At 37.2% G+C, this 21,568-nt stretch overlaps 1 protein-coding gene across 7 annotated transcripts in view; it reads right to left on the bottom strand.

Annotated features, from left to right (window-relative positions):
• The window catches only part of LOC131679053 (uncharacterized), a 402,206-nt gene that overhangs the window by 256,090 nt on the left and 124,548 nt on the right, over positions 1-21,568 (bottom strand). For 4 of the 7 annotated variants that reach the window (XM_058959599.1, XM_058959600.1, XM_058959604.1 and 1 more), the window contains exon 3: positions 8,971-9,058. The exons of 2 other annotated variants lie outside the window; for them this stretch is intronic. The gene's annotated coding sequence lies outside the window, so the exon portion shown is untranslated. Of the gene's footprint in view, positions 1-2,475; positions 2,501-8,970; positions 9,059-21,568 lie in introns of those variants that run through there. One more of the 7 variants, XM_058959602.1, reaches the window with a different exon arrangement.

Below are 21,568 nucleotides of genomic sequence, written 5' to 3'. Positions count from 1 at the left end.
ACCTTCGGTCCACCCTAGCAGCCTACACTCATGCCTTCAGTTGGACCAATAAAAAAAAGACACTCATATTCTCTAGACAAAACGTTTCATGGCGACATGACCGGGAACTCTAGTAATAAGGGGAAACTCTCTTCAAGTATCTGAACCGTTCACTGTAAATCAATCACCAGATTTATGGCCCGAGCGATCATTTAAGAACACACGGAATATTCGAATGGTCATACGGTTATAAAATCGAATTAATCCACGCGAAGTACCATACACGTTAGCACGCGTGACATACAAACACTCAGGCGATCAAACACTCAAACGCTCGAGTCCTTCACGATAATACACGCCCGATCGTGAAGTCCCTACGCCCGCACATATCTGAACAGTACAATGCATATTTCATTCCACTGTATCCATTTCGTTGGTTATTTTCGGCAAGTTTAAGACTAAGAGAAACCAAAGCAATGAAATTAAAAGATAGGTATTCTAGAGCACTTTTCTGTATTTTAGGGAAACAGAAATATCTCCATTCCAATACTAAGAATATTTCCTTTAAAAAGAGGTAAAAAATGTAATTTTCTGATTGCTACTTCAAGAGTTATAGCATTTAATATATTTTTCCTCCACATTTTCCCATATTACCAATTTCATAAATTTCAAGCGAAGTGGGCGGGAGTATAGAATTGTCCAAATGATGTGAAATTTGACATCTGAGCTTACTTTGACATTTGTCACAATATGTGAGGGGGGGGGGTGGTCTTTGAGAATTCAAAAAAATGCCCTAACGCCCAACTCCTACTAGCAAAAGGATTCTTCACATTTTCTTTCGATCATGTTCATATAAACCTGCCTAGTCCTAGTTTTCCGTTCTAAGTTTATAACTCATTCGCTCTAGAATAGCTATCCGTCTTTCAATTTCATTGCTTTCGTTTTTCTTTGTCTTAAACTTGCCGAAAATAGCCAACAAAATCGATCCAGTAGAAGCTTGCGTCAATTAAAATATAGTAACATGAATATCACATTTAGACTCACGTCCCGCTGCAATTGACGTTAAGCAGTGTTTCAGTGGGTGACATTTCCCGTCTCGTCTGCAATTGTAGTGAGTGATTCTGACTGGGAGCCCTTCCGAGACCCTAGCTCTACAGCTGCAGTAGGGTAACTCTAACAAAAAACAAATTGGACTATTGTAAATATTCTAGAAGAATTGAGTTAAGCAGATTGGAAGATTGAAATTGAGTAACTTCTATTACTGCGAAGGAAGCACCTAGCTTTATGAAAAAAGTTTTTAACGCTTCTTGACTTCACAATTTTTAAGGCAAAATAGCTTTGAAACCCTACATGCAACAGAAAAATGTTAGGCATGAAAGGACTAATTCGATTTCAAATGTAATTTATAGTATGTCTAAAGACTGGCTGTTGAATTCCTTACTGATCGTACTTATAATTCCGGAAATACGGATAGAATTGTTCATCTTTACAAATAAAATCAATTGTGTTTATGCTGACTTGCTTTGGACAGTATAATTGAATCAATACCACCGCAATAACAACCCATTTCATAGCTCATAACCTCCAACATCCTGCCCGGTCGGACCAAGCTATCAAAAATCTGATCTGCTGTCCTGGTTTATCTTCCCGCACCGAGAAATTGCCACATGAGAACATACATAAAACATACACATAGTAAATGAAATAAAAACAGCAAATAGAATTTGTTCAGCTGTGTCACTTGCACGGAAGCACGGATTTGATACATATAGATAAAAACCAATTCCAAACCAGCCAGCAGTCACCACATCTCCATTCCGCTTGGTAGAAAGAACGACACACGAGTGCCGTCTTGTCAACCTACTTGGAATTCCATCCACTATCCTCCACGCTACAATAAAAAGTCTTCTACGGGGGACGACCCGTGCAGAAGCCAGAAAATGTTGTGCTTGTCGATAAAATTTATACCGAAGGGGACAATCAAATTCAGTGTTGCGCAGTGTTTCCCCTCTTTTGGTTCCCCCTTAGTTTCCGCGTCGGCCAGTAATTGGTAAATCGACTGGAACTTGACATGAGTTTGCTGGAGTCAATGCTGGAGTTGGGGTGATTAGCGGCGGTACGAATGACCACAGAAGATCCATGACCTAGATTTTCATGAAAAATCACAGCTTGATTGCTTTTCTATCAATGTTGTGGAATATTTAAGACATTGATGGTCTGAACAAGCTGAAAATAAGAACGTTCTCGTAAACAGATGAAAAAATAAATAATATGCTTTCCAGTTTGGTTGAGTACATTTTCAATCTCTTACCAATCAATTCGAAAGATCATCGTTTTGATTAAATTCCATCCTCTCGGTACGAAAATCCAAATTGAAACCGGTCGGAAAATTAGCTTCAAAAGCACAAGCAGAACCAGCATCGCCAGAAGAACGAAAGCAGAACTTGTCATTTCAATTTGTCACGTTTATAATCCGATAGAGGAAGGAAAGATTACCTGTGGTACCGTTGCGGCAGGCTCGACAGAAATGGTCACCACCCAGGAAGCAACAGCAAAATACTGGAAAAGCTACCGCAACCAACAACCCCTTATCACTGACTGTTCGCAGAAGTGTGAGTATGTTTGTATACAGCTATCGCTATCTGGACGAGAAAGTAAACAGAAACAATCACCCCCAAGCACAAATGAAAAATGAATCGTCGACTCGGCAGACCCATCTGGCGTTACTGTTGTTATAAGGTTACTTTAATAAACGAGAAAGAAAAAGTTGGGAGCAAAAGTGAACATCAACCCTACAGTAGTTGATGTCACACTTTGCCGAACATAAGCCTCCATGTAAAACACGCTCCAGCGGAAAAGGATCAACGGGATTCGCCGAACTAGAAGTTACGAGTCAGGATTGGAGCGAATTTAGTTTCCTACCTACACCCTCCTGACGCGGTAGCGTTAGTAGAGAAGTGATAAAAAAGTTCATTTTCCCTTTTTGCGCGCTCATGCGGCGGCCTCCAAAAGAACAGTTTTTCGTTTTATGTTGTTTGAGCAGGCGGCGAAATTGCCGTTCACAGATAACAGACAGTTTTACGCACTTCCTCGGCATCTAGAAAAAGAGCACGATCCTCACGGATTTAATGAATTCTATCCAAGCTAGCTGCGTGACAAATGGTATATGCACAACGAAAAGTACGGTCGTTTGCCAAATCATGGGAAGTAAGATAAATCCGCTTGGTTTAGGGAAAATTATTCGGTAACGGCAAGGAAAGTTTGCTCCGGGGACAAAGCTGTCTGTTGAACACTAATTCCGTTGTTAAGTTAGACAAAGTTCACTATTTAGAACCTTCCGTTGATCTGTCTGGTATTGTGATTTTCTGAATGGTTTTCGCCTCATTCTTTGTCAGCCGGCTATGGCTATCTATTTGGATTAACTGAAACTCAATAAACTACAAGAAACAGTCCCATTTAAAATCCAATAGCACAAACGATTAGGTTTTGATGATACCATATCAGTTTACGAAATAGAAACCTTTTTTGCTGCCCAAGCGTCTTTCGCCATCATCATTTTGTGAAACGTGATTGGGGAAACCGGCTGGGTGGGACAGCGCCAACGATTCGACCGCAACCCTTTTTAGGGAATTTTATGTGTTTGAACTGAGTCCTTTACGAAGCTGTTCAGCAACAGTTAAGGGTCAGGCAGGTTCGGTCAGAGCGGGGTTGCTTTTCTCTTACTCACTAATCGTAAAGGGAGTGGCAATGGAGTGTTGAATAAGTTGGAAATTACATACGATTGAAGTGTTCAGATTGAAATAGAACGATTTTTGGCCTTTTTCAATAAAGTATTTCCTACCTTAAATTACTCATGTCGGAGAAAATAGGTACAAGAGAAAAATCCGGTGTCTTTGGAGGAATCATATGAATATTACCGACAATCTGATAAAAATTTAAATTAGACATGGCTCACTATGATCGCACTCAAAAATACTTTCTATACTGACGAGCTAGAAAGTTACCCACTGTGTATTTATTGAAACAACTTTATGCAAAAAAAATCAGCATCTCTGAAACTTCGGAATATGAAAGAATGGACTTTCCCCTTTCATTTGAAACTAAGATCAAAATGATCCGTCGAGGGGTCCAGAGCAACTTTTTTTATATTTTTTTTTGTAACAATATTGCTTTTACTATTCGTTAAGTATCCGTTTGATTTTTTATATTTGTAATAATGTGAGTGATTGTACGTAGTGTACGTTGAAATGGCGGTTAAGTCTAATGAATTATTAGTTTAGGAATAGTTTACCGCTAGAGATAGCTTTGGCCGTGACAGCCCTTAATATGATTCGGAATAATCCCGGTAATGTTCCTGCTTTTATTTCAATATTCATTTAAAACTTTTTCCTGAAATTCTTCTGGCATTGCATTGCAAAATGGATGAGCGGAAATCAATATGTGGTGAAATGATAGATTCAACAATAAATTTTTAGAACTAATTGTTAAATCATTTTGAAACGACTCAAAATATCATATTTTCTGGCAATCATTTTAATCACAATGAATCTGAACATTCACATAAGGTCTCGTACGCGTTTTAGTTTTCATAACACTTTATATCAATTATTTATTATTATTTTTGTAAGTGGAAATAGGACAAACGGAGTAAATAGCACATTCAGCCAATATCAAATTTTTGGCACACGGTGGGTGTATTAAATATTTATGATTATTTTACATTTTCGCATGTATCATACACTTTATATTATTTTATAAATGATTACACTGGGAAGGCAGGGTGTGCCAGGGCATCCTACGAAGTGTATCATGAATTAGCGTACGTGAACCGCCTATCACTAGTCAGCAGATAATATTATTTACATTGACTTCCCAATCTTTGGATTTGGGTGGTTGTTGTTAATATTCCTATCTGTCACGGCACGGTAAGTTTGAAAGCGAGTAAAGGCGCTATAACCTAGGCTTATTAGCCAGGACAGGATTAAATATCTCCCATCCCAGGAAAGGACCGAAGGAGTAATATTAACCCTTTTAGCCAACCCACTCCCAACGATTTATCAAACCCCCATTAAATTCAAACGGTCGGTACGGTTGTCCACGTTTTTTCCTTATTCAAGGTTCAAAATAATTCGTTGATTAAATTCTTTATTAAATGAATAATATGATTGCCGTATAATTTTGAATCATCTTCATTTTTTACGCTGCACAGTTGGCCTGGCTGCTTTAATGCTTGTGTCACATATTATACGTACCACAAACATTAATATTAACAAGAAAAATTGTAAGCGAACGCCTGCAATTTTTCAGGATACCTACATGTATTGGCTGTGTATGTGTAGACTAGACTAGACTAGGCTAGACTAGACTGGCTGATTATGAATAAATTCCTAATAGTTGTAGTAGTGAGTTATTGAAATTAATTGTATTGCTCATATTAACAGATTCGAGTAATTTCGATGTTTCACTATGTTTATTTGTTTGTTTAACGATGATGGTATTGAACATTTATACTTTCGAAAGGTGGAAAGGCTAATTATTTTTTTTTTATTTTTTTTTATTATAGAGGTTTTAACCTTAAGGTCATTCGCCTCTTCGGGTTAGAAAAATCTCTTATGAAAAATTTCTAACCTTATGTGCGGAGTTGGGACTCGAATCCCGGTGCGCTGCGTACAAGGCAATCGATTTACCAACTACGCTACGCCCACCCAGGCTAATTATTGTTTTTTTTCTTCGGTTTCTTTCTGCACTGAGTCCGATACTAGAGAGGCTACTCTACTATCAAAACCCTAGACTTGCCACTTAACAACCCGTCTTTGAGATACTAATTCGTTGAATATAAAAAATATTAATATTACTTAAAATGTTCACTATAAAAAAAAACAAAAAAATTCTGTCAGAATATATAACAAAAATCTACCTCACCAACAATTTGTGTATGAAGAGACAAATTGAATTATATTGGCATATTGCTAAATATTTTTCCTAGATTGTCATAGTGTAAGGACAATTATTAAATGAATCGTCGACATTGTAGTGTTGACGTTTAACCCGCCTTACTCCATCATTCCTCATTACACTAGTTTACAAATTTTGGGTTAATTGCATGAAGTTAAGAAAAAAGGTGTTTTCTAAGTCAATTTTGGGTCGCTGAGCACGAAAATCATATTCATTTTTTTTTTTTTCTAAGAACCGTTTTTGTGATTTTTTAAAAAAGGGGTTTTTGAGCACTTTTTGCAGTTTTTGGTCAATATCTCAGGAACAAATCTTCCGATTAACACAAACGACTCACCATTTGGAAGGTATTGATGTGCCCATTCCAAAAATGTATAACATGTTAAGATAAAATATCAACAATTTAGGGTTAAGAGCAACCAAAGTCAAAAAAGTAGAGTTTGGTAAAATTACTAATTTTTGGTTGATTTTTCATAAAAAAAAATCAGCAAAAAAATCTTTTAATATCTTATGTGACAGGCAAACTTCTCACGTGAATTTTAAGCCTAAGATCACGGAAATCCGACAAAAACTGGCAATGTTATTAGGCACCGAATGAAAGTTGCTCTGCTTTTCACATATCTCTTTTGGTCTTAAATAAGAGTACACTTGTTTACAAGAAAAATGAAGTTACGATAAAAAGTGTTTTCTAGATAAATTTTGGGTCGCTGAATACGAAAATAATACTCAACTTCTCTTTGAAAGAAGTTCGAGTTAAAAAAAAACGTTTTTCTTTTGCTTCCGCTTTTTTTGTTTTTGCTCTATTTTTTATTACAGAAAAATAATTTTTTATATTTTCAGAATCTAATGTGACAGATTTTAACAATTTTAAGGTAATCGCGATAAGCTAAGAAGAAAGGTGTTTCCTCAGTTAATGTTGGATCGTTGAACACGAATACCAGGTCCATTTTTTTCAAAGAAGCATTTTCAAGATTTCTTTGAAAAAGGTGTTTTTGGGCACTATTTTAGTTATTTGTCAATATCTTGTTCAAATAGGATCCGATCGAAACAGTTCGAAAGGTATTGATGTGCCCTTTCCGAAAATATATAATATGCGTAGATCAAATCTCGACAAACATATGGTTACGGCTTAAAAGCCAACTGTCAAAATTCTCTTTGAAAGGAAATTTCAGACAAACTGTTACCCGCCAATCACAGATATTTATAGTAAACAAAAGAAAAAAGTTTCTCTTGCATTAACTGCTATGAACTGCATTTAGCCAGTAACGGTTTGTCCGGAGTTAGCTTTCAAAGAGAATTTTGACAGTTGGCTATTAAGTCGTAATCGTATGTTTGTCGAGAAATGTATATTTATTATGATTACAATCGACCAAAGTAAAAAAAGCCTAATGGTCGACCTTTTTTTTAAAAAATGCATATTTCTAGTAAATTTTTTATAATAAATCAAGGACAGAACAAAATTCTTTTAGAATCTAATGAGGTAAATAATCTTTTTGCATAAATTTTAATCCAATGGTCACAAAAGTCGGATAAAAAATGTAGATAATATGACGCACTGAGTGAAAATTGTAACTTTTAATTTTTCGCGCAATCATACTAATCTTCTATACTTGATAGTTATTGTTTGTGTTGGGTACTGTCTTCTCGAGCTTGCATCCATCCATCCTGCGGCATTTGAATGGTTTTGGACATTTCATTGTACAACTAAGTGCTCTTTTTAAAATGTGGAAATATCGTTGGAAAGTTTTGTTTTGTCTGCGGTGAGTACATATTTTACGAATTAAAGGAATTTTAGCCTTCTGCTTCAACAGGCTTCACAACAGATTCTGAGTTCACAGAATATTATGTGGCCAGTGCTACGATCCCACTGAGACTCCTTCCCGATAGGGACTCGAATATTTGACGACTGGCTTCTGAGACCAGTGCTACACCTTCTATGTACCATAGCATCAACATTTTCCATCCGATGTTAGTGATATTAGGCTTAAAATTAACGTAAACATATTATTTGTCATCTTAGATTCTAAAAGGTCCGAAAAAAAATTTGTTTGTTTTGCATATTTACTAAATAATTTGAATGTTTTTGGCACGAAATATTGGCTAAAAACTACAAAAAGTAATCAAAAACGAGTTTTTTGAGAATATCACAAAATCTTTCCTTTGAACAAAAAAATGAATATTGTTTTCGAGTTCAGCAACCTAAAATAATCCAAAAAATACTTTTTCTTGAAGCTTCATTTTTCTTATAAACTAGTGTTATTGACGGAGGCACTCTTCAACCTCAATCAACGTCTTACAATTATGAAGGTCAGATTATATCATATAGGGAGTAATAGCGCAACTGGTAAGTCCATTACACTGTACGTAGGTCATCTGAATTCGAACTCCCAAAATCGCATATAGTCGGTTAGATTGATCAGGAATGCTAATATCAAGATCAATCAAAATAAACTTTCCTCTTTCGACGGTACCTGGACATTTACAATGCCATATATAGTGATGAAAATCTAATTTTTTTTCTCCATATACTTTGATTCCTACAGTATTTTTAATGCTTTCACAAGGTTCAATGATTTGGCATAGATGGCTCCCCGTTGGGGATCATTTTTTGATCATTCTACTCTACAGCAGTTTATACCTGCTCAATTATAGGGGCCCCGAGTGGTCTCTCAAAACTTTCCTAGAACTGCTTAAAACCTGGTGAGTATTTCATCAGATACGTGTGTGAGAGGTAAGGGGGGGGGGGGGTTCCCTTTTGATTGACCTGGGTCTTGGCTGATACGGTCACCCTAAATAGACGAATACTCTCTGTATCACCAAATAAAAAAATATTCTCGTGGAAAATACTTGCCCCTTCTCTCTTAACCAAAAAGAAGAGGTTTACATCACAAAGTTACATTACGAAAACTCTCCCAAAGGCATAAAAAAGCTAAGTTGTTTAGGTTAAAATTAGAATTCCTGCATAAATGTTCATTGTTTACCACTATACAAATGAACCTGTAAACAGAGCTTAAAATAGTATATAGATAGAAGACTAACTTTTTCGATGAACTGACGCATAAGACTTGTTCCCGGTGCCGACGGTGTTTCAAATTTTATTGTTTCAAAACTGCACAGTTGACTGGATCTGAAAAGAGGAGAATTTAAAAGAATTAAGATAAGGTCCGAGTTTGATTTGTGCATCAATCAGTGGTGCTGGTAGGCATGAAAAATAATTCAAAATTACCAGAAAAAAAAACCTTTAACTGTGTATGGCATATATGAGAGGCTGAGAGCAAGAGTGGGTTAAAAAATCACTGCGTGCTAAAACGGTATACGTTTTATTAGGAGCAAAACCGGTTTAAGTACAAGCAAGAGCAGAAACGGGATATAAACCTTAGCACAACAATGAGTTATCCTAAGGTAGGTTTCAGCAATTAGTGAAAACCATTATCAATATGGATGCCATTTGAAAGGGGATGGTCGTAAAATAACGGAATTTGTAGATTTATGTCATTTTGAGAGCGATTACGACTTCCGGTTACCAGAAAATGGAAGTAACCATCATCAATATGGATGTTATTTGAAAGGGGTGGTCGATATAAAACGGAAATTGATGGTTAACGCCATTTTTAAGTCCAACAGTGTGACTCGTCTCCGTAAGGGAGCAAGATGAAAAACGCTATAACTTTGCATCCACTGCTACGATCTCTATAAAAATTTAAGATAACATTCTTAAAAACCTGAACTTTACGATAGAATAATAAAAAAATCGATTTCTTGGCCGACCTCATATATAACCCTTTAAACACCCATGAATTCCTCGCGCATATTTGCTATAACACACGCTGATTTCAATCTATTGACAACAATTTTCGAAAAACTAGAAGCGATAAAAATACAGTATAAACAATACATTTTAAACTATATCTACCCAAATTTTTAAGAGAAAATACCCAATGGGTCATTTTCTACAGCATTTTTTACGTGATGCAATTTTATGTGGTACACCATTTAAAAGTGTTTTTCTCGAAACCGCTTTTTTCAAATTGGCTTGGTTTTTTATGAGAATGCACAATATGTGTAGCCTGTCGATGAACCATAAAAACTGAATAAAAAATTGTTATCCCTATTATTTTTTTTAATTCGTTTATTTGACACGGCTCAATGCGTTAGCTTCACGGAGCCGTGGGTCTTTTATATATTTACATGATGTAAACAATAAAAATAATAAACAATTAATGCTAAGATCAATCCCGTGCGCGCGACTTGCCATTGCGCGCGGAGATCCGTTTTCGTGTCGGGGAAATCCTTGCATTTACGTCAACTATATCATGGGGGTTATTTGTATCTTTGTCGTCTTCGCACATGTCCGGGTCATCATCAGGGTTACTGCCTTGATGTTCGCGATCAGGTGTTGTTCCTAACTTCTTTCCCTTTCGGGTCACGACCGTGAACCCTCCGTCATTGCTAGTAGCTCCCTCGTTGCTAGAATTAGCTGTTGAGTTTGTGGTACTTGACGCGGCTTTCGCAGTTGTCATTATTGCTTGAACAGCAGCCACAAATTTGGCAACCGTTTGTGGCTCAGGGAATGCTATTGGAGACTGAGTGTTGGTATTTCTTAATGGGAATGGGTTGGTCTACCCGCATTCTCACCACAAAAACACCATTTGAAATACCTGGAAAGTAGTTCCTCCACGTATCCTCCGTGATTGATTCCACTTCTCCTTAATACGACATGAATCTTTTAATGGCCACTTTGCAAGTACGTGATGCCAAATCATGTAATTTAACTTCCACGTTTATGTTATCCATATACACAGGGATCTTGATTTTTGCGGTGTCACAATCCAGAACGTGTTTCAAGTTATTTTGCGAAATGAATCTTTTTGCCTGGGCGAATTTGTTGAACGTTATCAGCACCGCGTGTCTGACGTGCGCCAACTGAATGAAACTGACGTCTGAAAACCGTAGCTGCATTTTCTCCTTCAGCAAATGTTCCACATCAGCAATACTCGGTCTTATGCCGAAAGATCGGAAGTCAATGGGCACCGTGTTGGCCCGAAGAATCACATTTTGTTGTCGAGACTCAGTCATCTTGATAGAATAATAGTAATGGTTCCCTTTGTTCTTCAGACAAAGCACACAAGTAAAAAGCAACTGCTTGCAGTGGCTTGGGTAGCAGCAGAGAGCACACTGGTATTGTGACTGATGCCTTTGGTGGTTGAGAATAGGTCCCTATTATTTTGACGAAAATTGAGCAAATTTGACATGAAAATATGAAATTTTTCAATTTTCATGAAGCCATTATCAAAAACTCGAACATTTATTTTTTTTTGTTCGAGTAAATACAAGTCTGAGCTCTACAAATCTTATTGAATTTCCTGTGTCAGACAATTTTACCAAGTGTTATGATGTTCGTCGTGGCGCTCCTCGACGTGGAAATGGTTGGACGTTTACGCTTGGAACGCTCTGCGTGACTGGAATTTTTTTTTCATGTACAATAAATGCATAAATAAATCTTAATATTACACAAAAGATCAAAATCGTACAGCAAAATAACTTTCGGTTTAAGCACATTTCACCAGACGCCCCCCTTAATCATGATTCTGGGAAACATTTTTCCCTGTACTGATCCAATATCTCACGATTTCTAAAGCGTCGAAAAAGTTACTGAAATTTTATCACCCACAAGTCCGAATACGAAATATTCCTAACGCCTGTTATTAATCTATGTATTATTTTTGACATAGGACTACGTCTTTGTTTTCGATATGGGGGTGAACGTTGCAAATTCCACAAAAATGGTATGTAACGAAAAGTGGTCCAATTTTAAACGCATATAATTCAGCCATCTCACGATAAATTTTCAAATTTTTTGCGCATATCGTTCCGAAATACTTCTAAGAATTTATTCCAAAAGATGAATCCAAAGATTTTTAATATCATGGCATTAAAAACTTAAATAATGTACAAACTAGTCAAAATTTTCACACAGAAGATAGCGCTTTCCAAGTCCGGTACGACAGATTTGTGTACCTAGCGCGCTACCCTTCTATGAATGACGTCATCATCGACTATTTTAAAAACGGATTTCGCCGGACAAGCTCAGTAGCCTGTTGAACGGCATGCGGAGCAGAGCACTGCGCTATATGTTTTCACAGCCAGTGTAGCTGAGTTAGAAGTTCGTTACACTGGCTGTGGAGGTACGCTACCCAGTGCTGTCCAACACGCGACTGAGCTTGTCCTTTCAAATACTATGCTTTATTTGTGTTGTGCTCGTTCCCAGCACACTTTTATGTACAATTATTCGTACACAAAATCGTTTGTACATGCGAGCTCTATTTGCAAATACAGTTAACGTAGTGTCGTTGTATTAGTTATCTCTTTCGCTCTATCCATCACTTATCAGTGTTGATTCATTTTGCTTTGTGCGCTTGGGTTCAATGCTTGAGGCGAATGGTATTGTGCATTTAATTGGAAACGAACCAATTGGTTAATGCGTGCTAATTATTTACTTTAGCCGAATTTGTCAATAAAACTGACTGCACACTGCGCTTCTAAAGTATCAGGTTTTCGTATGTTTTATTTACAATAAAGTTTTTACTCAAAATTGCACCCCCTTTTATTAAAGTGTCATTCATCCCATAAGAAATACATTGCGGTGAATCGTGCGCCGAATAGCGCTACGAATCTTACCGCGACGAAAAATAATCGTTGCGTCTCCTTTTGAAAAGCACGGACAATATATCTAATTTGTTACTAAATTGTTAACGGTTGCATAGACTTATCCAGTTGTGTTGGTATTGTGCTGCTTTGACGTTTAAATTGGGAGGAAAACAAAACTTTTACACGGCGAATTGGGAGGCAAACAAACCGCTTCTATAAGTATAAAAATGCGCGATTTCAGTGTGAGTATTTTAAACGTCAGATATCTCAATGGTAGAAATCTGTGCTTTCGTTGCGCAAAGGCGAAAACTTTCTCAGCAACAAATTTACGCGGATCGATGGAAAGCGCAACGAAAGTTTATTATTTACGTTCGATCAATTCATTGATTCATTTCCAATTCATGTGTAGGTACATTAGGGTGACAGGAAAAAAATTACCCCTATCGGCCCACCTCTGCGTCGATTCCTAGTCCCACCAGGAGTACTTGTACCAAATTTGAAGCAAATCGGACAAGTCTAACTACCGGACCAACGGGCCTGAAGTTTGTATGGGAATTTTCAACAATTTACATGGAGAAAACCCACCAGCACGCATTTTCGCCGCTAGGTGGCACTGTATGCATCGTATTATCACTGTAAGTAAAAATAAGAAGGATAATTGAATTGTCTACAACTTAGTCGAAGACTGCAAGTAAATCCGACTTTGTTAGAAGAAGTTATTAAACTTTTAACGAAGTGATGTCTGAGTCAGTTTTGCATGGGGCCTAATAGTGCATGGTTGTGTATCAGTACTCGATTCACACGAACTAAACATTTTCGTGAAATAATCGTTAGGTTTAACTCAATGGTATGTTCAGAAGAATTATAGTAAATAATACGAGTCATGCTTTGATTAGAAAATTTTAGTTCCATCTGTTACCGCATAGAGGGCGCCAACACTAACTTTTCAACGGAGAGAGATAGAAATTTGGTGTCTTCTACAAAGTTATAGAACAGGCATTTTTCAGTATTTCTTCTGAACATTTTGATACTCTATCTCTCTTCTATGAAAAGTTAGTAGTGGCGCCCTCTATGCGGTTACAGGTGGAACTAAAATTTTCTAACCAAAACATAACTCGTATTATTTACTATAATTCTTGTAAACATACTATTCCGCTAAATCTAACCATTATTTCACAAAAATATATAGTTCGCGGGACTCGAGTACTGATACACAACCATGCACTGCTAGGCCCCATGCAAAACTGACTCAGACATCACTTCGTTAAAAGTTTAATAACTTCTTTTAATATAGCCGGATTGACTAGCAGTCTTCGACAAAGTTGTAGACAATTAAAATATCTTTCTTATTATCACTTACAGTGATAATACGGTGTATACAGTGCCACCTAGCGGCGAAAATACGAGCTAGTGAGTTTTCTCCATGTAAATTGTTGAAAAATCCCATATAAACTTCAGGCACATTGGTCCGGTAGTTAGACTTGTCCGATTTGCTTCAAATTTGGTACAAGTACTCCTGGTGGGACTAGGAATCGACTCAAGGGTGGGACGATTGAGTTTTCAAAAATTCATCATTTTTCTGGGCAGTCAAAGGTACATACTACAAAGCCTATTTATGAATTAATACACTGCCACTTGCAAAACTGTTGCAAAAACGCATCTAAGTCCATATATAAAATTGTTTTCGATTCTAGTATATTTATAGTTTCTATATATGATTAAGTCCACAGCATTCGCTACATTTGTATGCATACTTTAGGAAAGTTACAATAATTGCACTAGAATGCTTGGTCTATTACATGAAATGTGATTATATTGTCTAAAATTTTGTTTTTCTTCACTGGTCCTGATTTTTACCACACACAATCGAAAAGTTTTTACAAGCTAATCTTATGCTATAAAGATTTAGTACCAGATATTAGTTCGGTCACGGTTTTTTGTCTTCTTTCTTCAGATCTACTCAAATAAGTTTAATCGGATTCCATCACCTACTACAAATGAAATACCTGATAACCAAGAAGGTTTCGTTCTATATGTAATATTCGATGTTGATTGAATGTGATTAAACTATGCGTAAAAAATATATTTGATTTATTACTACTAGAAATGTACTAAGAAAATAAATATTTTACATTAAGTAGTATAGTCCTACGTCTACAGTTCGTGCAACCCCATAGGGCTGACCTTTGTAGTCTTTAGCTCCAAAATGGGTTCCTATTCTATACTTTTCTTTCCCTGAGAATTTTACTGAACCACTTTTGCATTAATTTATATTTGACTCACTTTTTGCCTGAGGTTGTAATGAAAATACCATTTCTGATCTAACAGAATATTTTAACCAATTTTTGCTCTGAACAAAATTTCAACCCACTCTTGCTCTCAGCCTTTCATATTTTATGTACATTGTTTCGAAAGCGATGATGACGCATGGTCTTTTAGAATAAAATCGAAAACTATGGGGGTTGCGGGCCCATCGGTACAGTAAAAACCGAAACAAATCGATTAATATTGCCATTTTTGCTTGTAGGAGTTGATTCAGTTACGCCTACAGCAAACACGACTTCTGCACATAGTAAATTCTACGCTACTCTTCGATTGGAAATTCATATCAAATGAATATAAAATTCGGTTAAGATATCGATAAACTGGGTACTGATGAAAGGTTCAATTCATGAAACCTGATCGTGAAATTCAATGCGATGGCAGGTGGCTTCAATTTATTCTACAAGATTATCGAGTCTGCTCATTGTGGATGAAAACAAAACAATATCATACATTTCACTGGACCACCCAAGTAAATCTAATCTAATATGACCTGCTTTAGTAAAAGTTCAACAATGTCGAAAACTTAAAATTAACACAACCGGAAATTAAGCATCTAACTTATCGTGCAACCTGTTACCAAAACCGCAACTCTCAGCGTGGTCGTATCGTTGTGTTAAGTTGAAAACTTTTCCCACCCTATAAGGTACGATAGTTACTCATCCTTGGCACCACGTGCTCGTCGTAATTTGAACGTTATTATAAATATTAAAACGAGCAGAGTAATCAGTTGAAAGTTATTCCCCCTACGGCGCGTATTAAAACATAACCCTGTCTTGCGTTTCCAGCTTTACCGCGATTCTACCTCGACTGAAGGCCATGTAGGAGCCGATGCAACAGTACTACGACGAGCCACTTCCGTTCCGTACATAGTTAGGTAGGAACCTAATAAACACCCTGCACCCACGAAGCTATTAACACAATGCTATTGACTAAACAACGCTCCTTTGTGTCCTGAAACACTGTTCGCATCCGTTTGTTTTTGTTCTTGGATAGGGAACACACTGCACTGGATACGACACAGATACCGACTACACACTGCATTGTGTCCGATCCGAAGCAAAATCCGGGAGACATAAAACGAATCTTCAGAACGCTTCCCAGCAAGCGGAGGAAGTGTTTCATTTTTCCACCCCGGTTTTTCCTCGCCCACCCACATTTCCACCGACGTTCCCTGTTGGAACCTTCCAGCGCACAGAGGAGTAACTAGAACAAATTCTTGGCCAATAACCAAAAAAAAAATTTTTCAATATTTTATTTGGTTTATATTTTTTTAGATACCTAAAAGCATACTGCATATTGTGGCGATATAAAAAGTACGCGAAAAATTGCTAAAGAATTTTTGCATGGATGCAAAATAGTGATATTTTAAGGGTTTTCAATAATTTTTTATTATATATCCCAAAAAATCGCTTTCAAATGATGATGACTGTATTAAATAAGACAATATTATAACAAACGTAATTGAACACAATTATTTGTATAACCTCAGCTTTAAAATAACTGAAAATAGCAGTGTTTCTGTGTATTGGACCAGCTTTAAAAATACCTTTTTTAAACAATTTATTCCAAGTTTGAATGATAAAATACATTATACGGCAAGATCTGGCAAAGTTGCTGAAACAACATTACAAAACAAGATTTCGGCTATCCAAAAAACATTCAATCTCTTCCGATCTTTTCCGATCCACAAATTCCAAGCGATTTGAAAATGTTGATATTTTTACTCATTTAAGGTACGCCAAAATGCTGTAGGGTCAAATACTATGTTTGGCAAAGTGAATCTTTATGAATATGTGCACAGGTATCCCTTTTTTCTCCCTTTTCCACTGACCAACTGTTCATGCAGCGGGAAAAACAAATGTATTCACAAAGATCACCTCGAAAATACTAGCATTCGGAAGGATCTAGAAAATTGACCCCTGCACTGGTAGGTGAATAGATGCCAAATAGTCCCAAAAACCAGTTATTTTCTATTTTTAGTTCATATTAAGGCATAATAACAGCAATATCCGCAATAAATAGTTTTGGCCAGGATTCGACCCCAGTTACTCCTCTGTGCAGCGCAGCGCAATGCATGTGGATGAAGAGGTTCTTCCTTTTGCTACTCAGCTGAAGCTATCATCGGAAAGAGCAGAACATAGTCCCTTCTGTCGGTCGCCCGCCACGGAAAGAGAATCTATCTTGGCCCAGTTGGCTGTCATCGTCGCTACCGACGTCCACCGCCACCGCCGTCGCCGGAAAGAAAAAAATTAACAGGATATCCGTGAACAGCTAAGATATCAACGCGGGGGAAGCGCTCCCGGGTCCGGCGGGAACATCACTTGTGATGATTGTGTACCTACTCCTACTATACACGAGTGTGATGCTGAGAATTGTAGTGCTCTGAAGAACCGGGCTTCCCTTTACCTGCTCCCTTCCCGCTCCACACGACAATGACTTTTGGGGCGATGCGACGGGATTGTAGATGGATTAATTTTCAAGGGGAATTGTTTCGTTTTGCTGCTCTGTTTATTCGCTTGCTGGCATGTAGGTCATCATACGAGTGATGTATGGTCTAGGGGGTCAATATCACGTCCTACGATTTATGATTGTTGTTGATGGTAATGGATGGAGGAATGTTGACTGGTGATTTGAAAAATAGTGGAAACTGATAATTTTTAATTGAACCTGCAAATTACTAATCGGTTGGCTCATGCGCGTTTTGCTTTTCTCCTATAGAAAGGCTATGCAATCACTCTGAAAACCGACTTTTTAATCGAGGCCCGGAGGGCTGAGTTTTCTTATACCATTCGACTCAGTTCGTCGAGTTAGGCAAATGTCTGTGCGTATGTGCGTATGTGCGTATGTGTGTGTGTGTGCGTGTGTATGTATGTATATGACCAAAAATAAGCACATTACTCAGAAATGGTTGAACCGATTTTTACTAACTTAGTCTCAAATTAAAGGTACCACGTTCCCATAGTTACAGGTTGAAGAGTGGGGTCACGCATGAAATTCCCATATAAATCGGAATCAGTATGGTATCTGAGAGATGCAAAACTTCATAAACTGTGTTCGAAAATGTTTGGATTTATAGTTACAGCTCACTGATGCCCAATCAAACCCACATTGACCACATTGGACCACTTCCTGAGTTGAATTCACATCTGCTTCTCAGAAATGTCTGACTCGATTTTCACAAAATCAATCTCAAATGAAAAGTAGAATATTCCCGATCAGAAGGCCATAACTGATTTATAACACCTGGAGTTATTTATTTCAAAAATATTTTGAAACAGAACCTTTTATAAATCCGGCTGGTTAGTTGTTAAAATAACATAAAATAAAACAAAAAACTGGCTAAGGGCTTGGAAATCGAAGCACTGAATAGAAGCAGGCATAGTTCATTCTCTCAAACACTCACGAGTGTATGCACGCTTACCACTGCTCTCAAATCCACCCATCGTGTGTAGTCAGTATTCGGCTTTTTTTTATCTTCAGGTTCAAGTTACCTTTTTAAGCATGTGTTAGAATTGAACGCTTGGTAGTGTGGGTAGGAAAATTTGTGTTCAGCTTTGCCACCGGATTATCCATTTAAACCTTTTTAAAACTCTAAAAGAAGAATATCAGTTGATTTATTAGATCATCACGATTCAATTCATGCAAAATACCTGCTGGAAAAACCATCGGCTTAGCTAAACGGTGCCTTTGAAAAAGTGGCTGTGGTTTTTTCATTGCGCAGTTGTGGTGCGTACCCCAGCTCGGTGTGGTAGTGTAATAAAAAATCACAGCCACTTTTTCAAAAGCACCATCCAGCTAAGCCGATGGTTTTTCCAGCAGGTATTTTGCATGAATTGAATCGTGATGATCTAATAAATCGACTGATATTCTTCTTTTAGAGTTTTGAAAAGGTTTAAATGGATAATCTGGTGGCAAAGCTGAACACAATTTTTCTTACGCATACTACCAAGCCTTGAGGTAACTTGAGCCTTCATGAATGTGTACATATGATGAATATTTCTAGAGAAAATTTTCAATAGGACGTAAGTAACGATGAGAGATTCTCTTTGGGGTCTTTCTCTTCTGTTCATTACTCGACCATTTCAACATTTACTACTCTACTCTTTGCATAATATTCTAGTAAAAACTGTCGGCTTTCGATATGTACTGGAAAATTAGTGCAAAGTGTTGTAATGACGTCGTAATAAACGAAAGAGAAAGTAAACAAAGAGAGGCTCTCAATGTTACTTACGACCTATTGAAAATTTTCTCTAGATTTATTCCTTTGAAGCCATCTGCTGTGCAATGCTTCGCAGGCGCTATTGAGCCGTGAAACAACATCATTCAGAGAAATTTTTGCCGGTAAGAGAGGCCTACTATACAGCTCAGCTCTCTCCCACTTTCATGAGATTGCGATGGTCTAGTAGAAATCATCCATCAGATTGTTATTCGCAAGGGTACATTTCGCAAGCGATTTTATCCCTGATTTTGAACCTGTTGTATAACTTTACTTGGGTAAAATCGGGTAATTTTGGGTCGCTGATTATAAATGAAGCCTCAATTGTTGTACTTGTAGTAAGGGGAGGGGAGAGATAGGACTTAAAGCATGCTCGTCGAAAATAGAACTGCTTTTAAGACTTTTTCTGGCGATTCATAGTGCTAGGATGTTCAGTCAATTTACATATTTTAATGCAACATTTATGCAATATGTTCATCAATTTTCATTGTAAACTATTTCAAATTGAGTAAGTGACCATGAATCTCCGAGAGCGTTTTAAAAACAAAATTGTTTCATGGTGTATATAATAACGGAACAATATCTATTGAACCAATCGGACGATTGACGGTTATATTGAAAATGTAACTTTTTTCAAGAGCGTGCAATTCGAATGAATTTTAATCCATCAAACCCCGAATTTTCTATTTTAACTAATGAGCTTTGGTAAGAAATCTTTAGGTTAGATATATCTTACTCGATTAATATCCAAAATTATTTAAAAAATTTCAGTGGGTGCTGGGTCGTTGGGCCGAAAGCCGGTAGGCCGAAAGTCGTTCGGCCGAATGCCGTTAGGCCGACTGCCATTAGGTCGAAGTGGTCACTAGGCCGAAAGGGACCATTCATAAATTACGTAACGCAAAAATTGCCCAGAATTGACTCCCCCTCCCCCATGTAACAAATTGTCACAAATTTCTCCATTCCCCCTTCCCCCAATAATGCAACAAATTCCGAGAATTTTTTTCTTCGATGAAAACATGTTACGTAACGATCTAGCCAACTCCCTCTACCCCTTATGTCACAACATGTTACAACTTGTTGTACCCCCTTCCCTCCCAAAGCCATTTGGCCGAACGATTCATTTGGCCGAATGTGTCTTTAGGCCGAATGGGTCACTATACCGAACTGGAAACATTCAATGAAGGGTGATTTTTAAAGATCTTTTAACGATACTTTTTAACTTAGAATAATAATTTTTAAAATATTTACGACACATTTTTCGTTGCATTTTCCGCTGTAATGGAATAAATAAACAACAGCGACGCCTAATGTGACTACGCCACCTCGCTTCATGTCAAGTGTTGTCTGACATCGCTCCGCTCCGTCGGACTTAAACTAATATAAGCCCCTATGTTTGAGTAATCCGGGCAAACGAGTGCATCACAGGTTTGCTTGCGAGAGGCTGCCGCTTCCGACGGCGCTTTCAAGCTTTTTATATGCACAAACTCTCTCAACGTACAAAATAATTCATAACTTTAAAATAAATAACATTTTTGAAAAGAATCCTATGAATTTGTGTTTTCGTGGATATGAAGCATAATTTTAGCTATAATTTACATAGTTTTTTGTGCATTTGGTTTAAATGCTAGAATAGATTATGTTACACAATGAATGTATACAGAGACCCGTTTTTATCAGCCTGGTGTACGTTATGAGTACATATTTTTTCTTTCTTTCTAATAGCCCAAAATTGTTACAATATTTTTTCTTTAGTCCCCAAACATGGTCTCATTATCCTTTCTGATTATTTAGTAGGAATTTCCTAAAGGGTGTTTTCCAGCGCAAAATTTAAAAAAAATGTTTTTGTTTTGGCATATTTCGTATATTTATGCTAAAAAAAGTGCTCAAAAGGATTTCCTCGGATTTGACTTGGTTCTTCTGCTAAAGTCCATCAAACGCTTTTTCATTAGTCTGACAAAGTCGGGAGCAAATTGGGGTTTGATAAAATTGGGTTTTCACTGTATTAGTAATTCATATAACGAATTTCATATTTCCTCTAACTAATATAAATTCATTATTTGAAAAAAATCTCGTCGATCCGTAGAGGAACCCGGGGCTATTCGGACTTACCTAATCAAATCGTCCTTTTAAGTGGATAGATGTGTTTATAGGTTAAAGGTTCTAACTGTTAGTTTGAAACCTCAGCTACATTTCGGATTTGGCAATTCAGACGATCATTTTTTAATTTTTTTGTAATGGAATCATGTTTACTTATGATATCTTTATTGGAGAAACTCCTTAAGAAGCAAAAAGAATATGTTAAAAAGTTGCTGTCGATTTGGGCATTGTGCATTATCTTTGCTGTGGCGTGACAATCGTGTGCGCCGACGCGAGCCGCTGAAGCTTCGTACGCTCATTTAGCATAAAAGTAGTAAAGTAGTAGTTTTGAAAATATCTGCGTTTTCATCC

The sequence above is a fragment of the Topomyia yanbarensis genome, chromosome 2, assembly GCF_030247195.1.
Source record: "Topomyia yanbarensis strain Yona2022 chromosome 2, ASM3024719v1, whole genome shotgun sequence".
NCBI lineage: Eukaryota > Metazoa > Arthropoda > Insecta > Diptera > Culicidae > Topomyia > Topomyia yanbarensis.
The sequence above is the reverse complement of the archived record's forward strand: the minus strand, read 5'-3'. Positions and strand labels throughout refer to the sequence as shown.